An 11,125-nucleotide genomic window follows, 5' to 3' on the forward strand; every position below is an offset into this window, starting at 1 on the left:
TTTTAGTTGTGAGATGTGCGGCAAGCATTTTATGTTTTCTTGGTTGCTGAACGCTCACAACAGGTCGGCATAACCAGTCCGGTCGAGTATCGGTTGTGTTAACGTTCATTTTTAGGTTTCTTCACCACGGGGTGACCAAGGAGGACGACCACTACACCTGTCTCCTTTGCAAGCTCACCTTCGGCACCAAATCAGGTTTGAAGAAGCACCAGACGAGGAAACACGAGCCCAAAGTGCAAACTCTGTGCGACATCTGCGGCAAGAGTTTATCCAGCACGGAAACCCTCAAGTTCCACAAGAGAACCCACACTGGATACAAGCCGCACAACTGTAACGTGTGCGGAAAGAGTTTCTTGAAAAAAGGGCTGCTGGTGGAACACGAAAGGGTGCACACCGGTGAAAGACCATTTACGTGTTTGGTGTGCAACAAGGGATTTAGCCAGAGAGGGCCCCTGAAGATCCATGTGAGGATCCACACGGGGGAACGCCCCTTTGTTTGTAGGTTCTGCGGAAAGGCTTGTATTTGCAAAAGTGTCCTGGATACACACTTGAAACGTTGCTCCGAGAATGTTGTTTAAATTAATATTTTTCTGGATCACGGTTATTTGTTGAAAGTTTTAATGTTTCGTTATGCCATACTGTTACGGTTTTATGTGGTGTGTTAATTAAAATAAAAGTATTCGAAAACCCCGTATACAGATTACTACTACCCAACAATCCCGAAACCTGTCCCAACCTTGACTGTTGCCATGGACAGCAATAAATATTTCCTAATCCTGTCAAAGTGACATTTTGCTGAATAGTTTGGAACGTTCTGCTTCTGTAATCGCTGATTCTTCTTAAAACCTTGTAAGGTGTTATAACGGGCCAGTGTTCGGGGGTAAGTACAATTTAAGGTTTGCTTTTGAGCTCTGGCTTCAGTTCTCCCCCGCAGTTAAAAGCTCCCTACTATCCTGAGTTTCTTTATTAAGAAGTCCTCGGGACTCTTTCTGCATTATTTGCTAACACTGTCCCATTTTTAGGCACTTCGACAGCTCGATCCTAAACAATTTAATATACGGGCCGGGCATATCGATCACCCCGATTGCCCCGCCTCAACCTCAGCCTCAACCCTATGATTATTCGAGGTTTGAGCGATATTCGTCGAGGCCCAACAACCAATACTTCAACTATAACCACTTTGAAACGGTTCCAGACTTGAACCCTTTCAGCCCAAGCTTACCAGCCATCTTAACCAAGATCCTGGAACCTCAAATTAACATGACCGACGGTCTGGACGTGTCCAAAGAAGAGGTGAAGGTTGAGGAGTCGAGTTTTTTAGCTAGCGACCTCAAACCTGACTTGGCGTCGAATATCGAGATCAAAGAGGAGCCGGGGAACGGTCAGGGTAACATCCTGGACTGTTTGCTCCCGAAAGATCCCGAAAAATTAAGTAAACCCAAGAAGCCTAAGAGCAAGAGCATAGATAAGCATCCCCCTCCAGTTGAACTGGACGAGCCTATAGAGTGTGACATGTGCAATGAGACCTTTAAAAATAACGTGGCCTTTGCCATGCACTCGATAGATCACTCCGATGATAACAAGTACTCTTGTCACCTCTGTGACTACAAGAACACTTCCAAGTACCACGTGGAGATGCACGTGAGGGCCCACGAAGGTACCACTAAGTACAAGTGCGAGGTGTGCGGCAAGGCGTTCATCATAAGCACCCACGCCATCGAGCACAAGAACTTCCACACCGGAGAGAAACCGTTTCAATGCGAGATCTGCGGAAAGCATTTCATGTTCTCCTGGTTCTTAACCTCCCATAGGAGAACCCAGCATTGGGAGATCGTCACCGGGAGCCCCCTGGTGAAATACGACTGCACCATTTGTAACAAACATTACACCTCTTCTACCGGTAAGCGTGCCAATGCTTTTCGTCTACTGTTGCCGGAAATGCGTTTATTTTTAGGCTTGAGACGTCACAACATCAAATACCACGACACCCCCGGGGCCGACCACTCGGTCCTATGCGACATTTGCGGCAAGAGTCTCTCCTCGAAAGAGAAACTAAAGTTCCACAGACGTATCCACACCGGATACAAGCCGTACTCGTGCGAGATCTGCACGAAGAGTTTCTCGCGTAAGGAGCAACTAAAGGAGCACGAAAGGGTGCACACCGGGGAGAAACCCTACATATGTAAATATTGCGGTAAGGGCTTCACCCAGAGGTCGCCCCTGAGGATTCACGAGCGCACCCATACGGGCGAACGCCCTTACACCTGCATGATTTGCCAGAAGGGGTTCATCTCCAAGGGGGTGATGGACACCCACATGAAGAGTTGCTCCGTGGCTAAAAACGTGTACGAGACCCCCCAGTTCGATTTGTGCTGAGGGAGGTTTCGTCCGATTGGAGGGGGCCAATGACGGTTCTTGACGTCATCGGCCGGGTTATTGTTAGGGTTCGCCTAACAGAGCTTAAGGTAGTAGTGACTGTATATGGTTTTTTTTAATGCTGCTAATTTGTTATGAACCTTTTGGTTTTCGCGTTCGCCCTGTACAGGGTGTCCCAAATTTGGACACTTTTGTAGGTTATTGCGGTTTTCGCGTTACTGTGCTACTTTCTTATGGGACGCGATTTGTCATTGTCAAAAAATTGACAGCCGTCATGGTTTTTTTAATCTACAGAGTAATTTTGAAAATTTTAGATTTTGGGACTCTTGAATATTATTTAACATATTAAAAAAATAAAAAATGGCTTTAATAGACTTTTTACTGTAGAACACGAATCATCGAAGATAGATTCTGGCTGGTTGATGTATATGACTGTTTGTTTCAAGTAGCCTTATAAAAAAAGTCAAGAGGTGCAAGATCAGGCGACCTGGCTGGCCACTCGGTAGGCCCTCGACGACCAATCCACCGATTAGGGTAAGTATTAGTCAAATATTGTGTAACATTGTTGCTAAAGTGAGGCGGTGCCCCATCTTGTTGAAAACTGTTTCCAATTTAAATTCATGAGTGTATTGTCTTCAATAATCTCAAGGATCAGTGGTTCTACTGAATTTTTCAACATGTTGAAGTATTATTACAATAAAACAGTTTGTATATTCGTGTTCTACGAAAAAAAGTCATCAAAACCATATTTTATTTTTTTAATATGTTAAATAATAACGGAGACAGAAGAGGGGTCCTAAAATCTAAAACTTTCAAAATCACTCTGTAGATTAAAAACTATGACAGCTGTCCAATTTTTGGCAATGCCTTATTTCGAGTTATGAAAAAGGAGCCCAGTAATGCAAAAATCATCGCAAGGCTCAATCTCCTATACTAACCTAGATAACCTACAAAAGTGTCCAAATTTAGACCCCCTGTATTTTGTAGGGTAGCCAAAGGATAAAAGTGAAAGTTCTGGAGACTTCCGAAGAACAAAGTTTCTTATGGCAAAAGATTCAGGTGCACAGTCAGGGCGCAATGGAGTAGAGACTGTTTTCTTTTCTCCATGGCCCTTGCTCCTTTCTGTAGATATTATGTTGTTTCCTCAATTTGTTTTACTTGTGAATTTCGCTTATTTTATGTGTTTTACGGATTATATCATGGACTGCAGTTAAATACAACATACTGTTTATATAAATCACTTATTTATTACCCGAAAAACCTATAAAATATCCCCCGAAAGGTTGCTCACCAGGCTAAACCACCCCCCTTTTTAGGCTTATACCACTTTTAAGAAAAAGCAAACGGAATAAGATAAAACTGGAGGTCAACGACGAAAACGAACTGATCAACATCCCTAAAAATAAACCTAAAAAGGCTAAAAAACAGCGCATCAAAAAACCTCCTCCCATAGACCTGGACGATCCAGTGGAGTGCGATGTGTGCAACGAAACCTTTAAGAACAACGTGGCCTTCGCCCTCCACTCGATCCGCCATAGTACCGACCAAAAGTACAACTGTCACCTGTGCGAGTACAAGGGCACCTCCAAGTACCACATCGAGATGCACGTGAGGGCCCACGAGGGCACCACCAAATTCAAATGCGAGATCTGCCATAAGGCGTTCATCGTCAGCACGAACGCCTTGGAGCACAAGTACTTTCACACGGGGGAGAAGCCGTTCCAATGCGAGATATGCGGCAAACACTTTATGTACTCCCGGTTCCTCGCCTCCCATAGGAGAACCCAACATTGGGAGATAATGACCGGCACCCCGTTGGTAAAATACGATTGCACGATATGCAACAAACATTACACCTCCTCGAGCGGCCTGAAGAGGCACAATTTACGAAACCATAACACCGAAGGGATCGACACGAGCGTCTTATGCGAGAACTGCGGCAAACGCATATCGACGAAGGAAAAGTTAAAGTTTCACATGCGCATCCACACCGGGTACAAACCGTTCGCGTGCGAGGTGTGCGGCAAAGCGTTTACGGAAAAAGAGCGACTCAAGGAGCACATCCGGGTACACACCAAAGAGAAACCGTTCGTGTGCACGTACTGTGGCAAAAGTTTCACCCAACGTTCCCCATTGAAGATCCACGAGAGAACCCACACGGGGGAACAGCCCTATCCGTGTCGTTTGTGTGGCAAAGGGTTCGTGTCCAAAAGTGCCATGGACGCACACATGAAGTCTGGACATTTTTCCACCGGGCGCACCTCCAGACACCATCATCACTTTACCTGCAAAATATGCGGGAGCATCTTCGGCTCTGGGGAGTCTTTGGAGGCACATCTGGTGACTCACACTCTGGCACAGCCCCCCAGAGGGGGGAAGGACGAGGAAGAGGAGGAAGGGAAACATTTGCAAGAGCTGTTGGAGAGGCGCCAGTTCACCGCCTCCTTAAACGAGCTGCTCATGGCGAGGAGCAGGGAGAGAGTGAGTTTTGAGGCTCACGAGTTGATTCAGAAGCGTGAGGAGGAGGTGAACGTCGGGGAGCCTCAGTGATTGTTGTTTTTGTTGTTTTGTTTGAGGGAGGCATGCAGGGCCAGCCCAACTATTGTTGCATTTTATATAGATTTTTATGTGTGTTATTTGAATGTAAGTTGTAATAATGCCGTACTTTTTAAATAAAATCTCTTGGAAATCGACGGTTTGGTTCATTTTTTTGTTTGATGTGACACTTTTAGCCCATTTTAGCCTCCAAATGTAAGGAAATTCGCCAGAGGATCGTTTTCTGAGTGTCCTACTGTTTATTGCATTAACGGAGCCTACAATGCAAAAAATATAGGTAAGTTTACAACTTCTTTAAGCTGTACAGGGTTATACAAATTAAATTTCCACCATTGGTAACTTTGTCATTCGTTTATTTCATTAATGGAGCCTACATTACCAAAAATAGGAATAAATTTATACAAAATCTGGATTGTTGTGACGAATTTATAATGAGTTCCTTATTTTATTGGGTATCACGTCACTTATAGCAAAAATCAATTTAGAAATTACTATCTCACACGCTCTAAAAAATTAAACGAAGAAGAAAATAGATTTATTCATGTATTTAAGAGAAATATGAACTCAAATCTGTAATGATACCGTTCGATATACTTAATTTAATTTAAGTTCAATAAGTTTTAAATACAATAATTTATTTGAGGTATAATAGATTTTTTTTTATATACCTATGAGCTGAGGTTTAATCTCTAAGCTCGTTTCTTTGTTTCAATATCCTACCTAACTTTGTTATGAATATTAAAATTAAAAAACGATAAAAACAACGAGAAGACCTACTTTTTCAAAATACCTAATTTGAACCAACGCTTCGGTAGTTATATCTACTACCGTTATCAAGGTAATTAAAGTAAAATTAAATTAAATTAAAAATATAAACAAAATATACTTATCTTTTAAATTTTCTCCTCTATAATACTTCCTTCAAAACTCTTTCCTAATTCGACAATACTTTAAATGCTTTTTTATATAATTTCACGGTTTATTAATAGTTTGACAAACTGTTTTTTTTGAGCGTGTGAGATAGTAATTTCTAAATTAATTCTTGCTATAAGTGACGTAATACCTAATAAAATAAGTAACTCATAATAAATTTATAGTTCCTTTAAGCTATGCAAGGTTATCCAAATTAAGTTTCCACCATTGACAGCTTTGTCATTCATAAAAATAGAAAGTTACTGAAATTTCCCTATTTATTTTTTGTAGTGTAACTTCCTTAAGCCAGGAGACCGAACCTCTGCCCTAAGAATAATGTAATTCCGTAATAAAGTCTTGTCAAGCACCAAGTGTTGTTTTTCATTCATCCCAACTCCTACACATTCTTGTACTAACTAACCAATGCACATTTTAGCATCGAAGTAAAAGTAGAAATAAAAGAGGAAGATCTTGCAGATAATTTCAACCCCCATGAATACATTGCTAGAAAAAGCACGAAAAAGAAACCCAAGGAGGAGCATCCTCCACCACTGGAACTGAAGGAGCCGATCGAGTGCGAGCTTTGCGATAACGCCTTCAAAAACAACATCATCTTTGCCTTGCACAGCCTTCGTCATAGCCAAGATGGTAAATACTCCTGCCACTTGTGCTCTTATAGGAGTGGCTCCCAGTATAGCATTAAAATGCACGTAAGGGCCCACGAGGGTACCACCAGGCACAAGTGCGAAGTGTGCCAGAAGGCTTTTACCAACAGCGTATACGCCTTTGAGCACAGGTATTTCCATACAGGAGAGACTCCTTTTCACTGCGAGATCTGCGGAAAACAGTTCATGTATTCCAGATTTTTGGCTGCGCATAGACGCAACATTCACTACGAACTGTTAACCGGACAGCCATTGGTGAAGCACGATTGCAACATTTGCGGCATTCATTACGCTTCTGCTTCCGGTCTTCGTCGACATAATCTGAAGAACCATAGCGAACAACCAGTAGATTTGTCGGTACTGTGTGATATTTGCGGCAAAAGGCTGACCAATAAGGAGAGGCTCGTTTTTCACAGACGTATCCATACTGGTCATAAGCCCTTTGCTTGTCATGTATGTCCGAAAAAATTCACCACGAGGGACCGACTCCTTGAGCATGTGAGGGTGCATACTGGAGAGAGGCCTTTTATTTGTAAGTTCTGTCAAAGAGGGTTTACCCAGAGGGCTCCTCTAAAAATTCATGAGAGGACACATACCGGGGAGAGGCCTTATGTTTCCAAGTGTTGCGGTAAGGGGTTCATTTCTAAGGGTCTGATGAATGGCCATATGAAGAATTGTAAAGTTAAAAAGTCTTCTGAGTGATTCTTCTAGAGTGGTTGCCATTTGGGAGAAAGTTGTCTTTTTATCAATGGATGAATCTCTTTTTTTTGTTCCTTCGAAATTTTCTGGAAGAATTAGGTTGAAGATCAGTTTTTCCTGGATCTGGAGATAAATTTTCACCTAATCATTGTCGATCTTTGGCAAAGTTTGCAAAGAAAAGTACTCTGTTACTGCCAATTTCAAGATCAGACCCCTTCTTTCACATTTATCATTTACATTGTGTAATAAAACTATGTGACAAGCACCGAGTGTTTCTCTTCATTTACCTACCTTCATTATCCTACTGCTGTACTGTCATATACCTACTCACCCAGACATGTTTTAGAGGGGAAATAAAAGTAGAAATAAAAGAGGAAGACCTCATAGAGAGTTACAATCCCCATGACTTCATGGTTTTACAAAATGCGAAGAAGAAGCCTAAGGTGGACCATCCCCCACCACTGGAACTGAAGGTGCCAATCAAGTGCGAATTCTGCGACAACCTCTTTAAAAACAACATCCTATTTGCTCTACACAGCCTCCTGCATAGCGAAGATGGCAAATACTCGTGCCACTTGTGCCCTTACAGGAACGCCTCCAAATATATCATTAAAATGCACGTGAGGGCCCACGAGGGTACCACCAGGTACAAGTGCGAAGTGTGCCAGAAGGCTTTCGTCAAAAGTGTCTACGCGTTGGAGCACAAGTACTTCCACACCGGAGAGACTCCTTTCCACTGCGAGATCTGTGGAAAACAGTTCATGTATTCCAGATTTTTGGCCGCACATAAACGCAACATTCACTACGAACTGTTGACCGGCCAACCGCCGGTGAAGTACGATTGCAACATTTGCGGCATTAATTATGCTTCTGCCTGTGCTCTTCGCCGACACAACCTGAAGAACCATAGCGAACAACCGGTGGATTTGTCGGTACTGTGTGACATTTGCGGTATTCCGTATGCTTCTGTCTACAATCTTCGCCGACATAATCAAAAACACCATAGTGACCAACGGGTGGACATGTCGGTACTCTGTGACATTTGCGGCAAGAGGTTGACCAGTAAGGCGAGGCTCGTTTTTCACAGACGTATCCATACTGGTCAGAAACCGTTCGCTTGTGATATATGCCCTAAAAAATTCACGACAAGGAACCAGCTTCAGGAACATGTGAGAGTCCATACCGGCGAGAGGCCCTTTATTTGTAAATTCTGTGGAAGAGGATTCACTCAGAAGACCCCCCTAAAAGTTCACGAGAGGACACATACTGGAGAGAGGCCTTATGTGTGCAAATATTGCAGTAAAGGGTTCATTACTAAAGGCTTAATGGATGGTCATATGAAGAATTGTAAAGTTAAAAAGTCTTCTGAGTGATTCTTCCAGAGGGGTTGCCATCAGGGAGGGAATAATCGTTTCTCTTTTTTTTTTGTTGCTTGTAATAAAATTCTGTCACAAGCACCAAGTGTTTTTCTTAATTCTTCCTTACCGCTGTACTTTCATATGCCTACTCACCTAAACATGTTTTAGAGGGGAAATAAAAGTAGAAATAAAAGAGGAAGACCTCTCAGAGAGTTTCAACCCGCATGACTTCATGGTTATAAAAAACTCTAAGAAAAAACCTAAGGAGGACCATCCTCCACCACTGGAATTAAAAGAGCCAATCAAGTGCGAATTCTGCGACAACGTCTTCAAAAACAACATCCTATTTGCTCTACACAGCCTCCTGCATAGCGAAGATGGCAAATACTCGTGCCACTTGTGCCCTTACAGGAATGCCTCCCAATATATCATTAAAATGCACGTAAGGGCCCATGAGGGTACTACCAAGTACAAGTGCCAAGTGTGCCAAAAGGCTTTTATCAACAGTGTCTACGCGTTGGAGCACAAGTATTTCCACACCGGAGAGACTCCTTTCCATTGCGAGATCTGTGGAAAACAGTTCATGTATTCCAGATTCCTGGCTGCACATAGACGCAACATCCACTACGAACTGTTGACCGGGCAACCGTCGGTGAAGTACGATTGCAACATTTGCGGCGTTCATTATGCTTCTGCTTCCGGTTTTCGCAGACATAACCTGAAAAATCATAGCGATCAACCGGTGGATTTGTCGGTGCTGTGTGACATTTGCGGTACTCCTTATGCTACTGCCTACGGTCTTCGTCGACACAACCAAAAACACCATAGCGACCAACGGGTGGATTTGTCGGTACTGTGTGATATTTGCGGCAAGAGGCTTACCAATAAGGAGAGACTTGCCGTTCACAGACGCATCCATACGAATTATAAACCGTTTGCTTGTCATATATGTCCGAAAAAGTTCACGCTGAGGGACCGTCTCCTGGAACATGTGAGGGTCCATACGGGGGAGAGGCCCTTTATTTGCAAGTTCTGTGGAAGAGGATTCACCCAGAAGACCCCCCTGAAAGTTCACGAGAGGACACATACTGGAGAGAGACCTTACGTGTGCAATTATTGCAGTAAAGGGTTTATTACTAAAGGCCTGATGGATGGCCATACGAAGAATTGTAAAGTTAAAAAGTCTTCTGAGTGATTCTTCCAGAGCGGTTGCCATTAGGGAGGAAATTATTGTTTTTCTTTCTTTTTTGTTGCTTGTAATAAAATTCTGTTACAAGCACCAAGTGTTTTTCTTCATTCCTCCTTACCGCTGTACTTTTATATACCTACTCACCAAAGCATGTTTTAGAGAGGAAATAAAATTGGAAATAAAAGAGGAAGACCTCACAGAAAGTTTCAACCCGTATGACTTCATGGCTATAGAAAACTCGAAGAAAAAACCTAAGGAGGACCATCCTCCACCACTGGAATTAAAAGAGCCAATCAAGTGCGAAGATGGCAAATACTCGTGCCACTTGTGCCCTTACAGGCATGCCTCCCAATATATCATTAAAATGCACGTAAGGGCCCATGAGGGTACCACCAAGTACAAGTGCCAAGTGTGCCAAAAGGCTTTTATCGACAGTGTCTACGCGTTGGAGCACAAGTATTTCCACACCGGAGAGACTCCTTTCCATTGCGAGATCTGTGGAAAACAGTTCATGTATTCCAGATTCTTGGCTGCACATAGACGCAACATTCACTACGAACTGTTGACCGGGCAATCGTCGGTGAAGTACGATTGCAACATTTGCGGCATTCATTATGCTTCTGCCTCCGGTTTTCGCAGACATAACCTGAAAAATCATAGCGATCAACCGGTGGATTTGTCGGTACTGTGTGATATTTGCGGCAAGAGGCTTACCAATAAGGAGAGACTTGCCGTTCACAGACGTATCCATACGAATTATAAACTGTTTGCTTGACATATATGTCCCAAAAAGTTCACGCTGAGGGACTACGGGGGAGAGGCCCTTTATTTGCAAGTTCTGTGAAAGAAGATTCACCCAGAAGACCCCCCTGAAAGTTCACGAGAGGACACATACTGGAGAGAGACCTTACGTGTGCAATTATTGCAGTAAAGGGTTTATTACTAAAGGCCTGATGGATGGCCATACGAAGAATTGTAAAGTTAAAAAGTCTTCTGAGTGATTCTTCCAGAGCGGTTGCCATTAGGGAGGAAATTATTGTTTTTCTTTCTTTTTTGTTGCTTGTAATAAAATTCTGTTACAAGCACCAAGTGTTTTTCTTCATTCTTCCTTACCGCTGTACTTTCATATATCTACTCACCAAAGCATGTTTTAGAGGGGAAATAAAATTAGAAATAAAAGAGGAAGACCTCACAGAAAGTTTCAACCCGCATGACTTCGTGGCTATAGAAAACTCGAAGAAAAAACCTAAGGAGGACCATCCTCCACCACTGGAATTAAAAGAGCCAATCAAGTGCGAATTCTGCGACAACGTCTTCAAAAACAACATCCTATTTGCTCTACACAGCCTCGTGCATAGCGAAGATGGCAA

Source organism: Anthonomus grandis, chromosome 19, assembly GCF_022605725.1.
Source record: "Anthonomus grandis grandis chromosome 19, icAntGran1.3, whole genome shotgun sequence".
In the NCBI taxonomy this organism is placed as follows: Eukaryota; Metazoa; Arthropoda; class Insecta; order Coleoptera; family Curculionidae; genus Anthonomus; species Anthonomus grandis.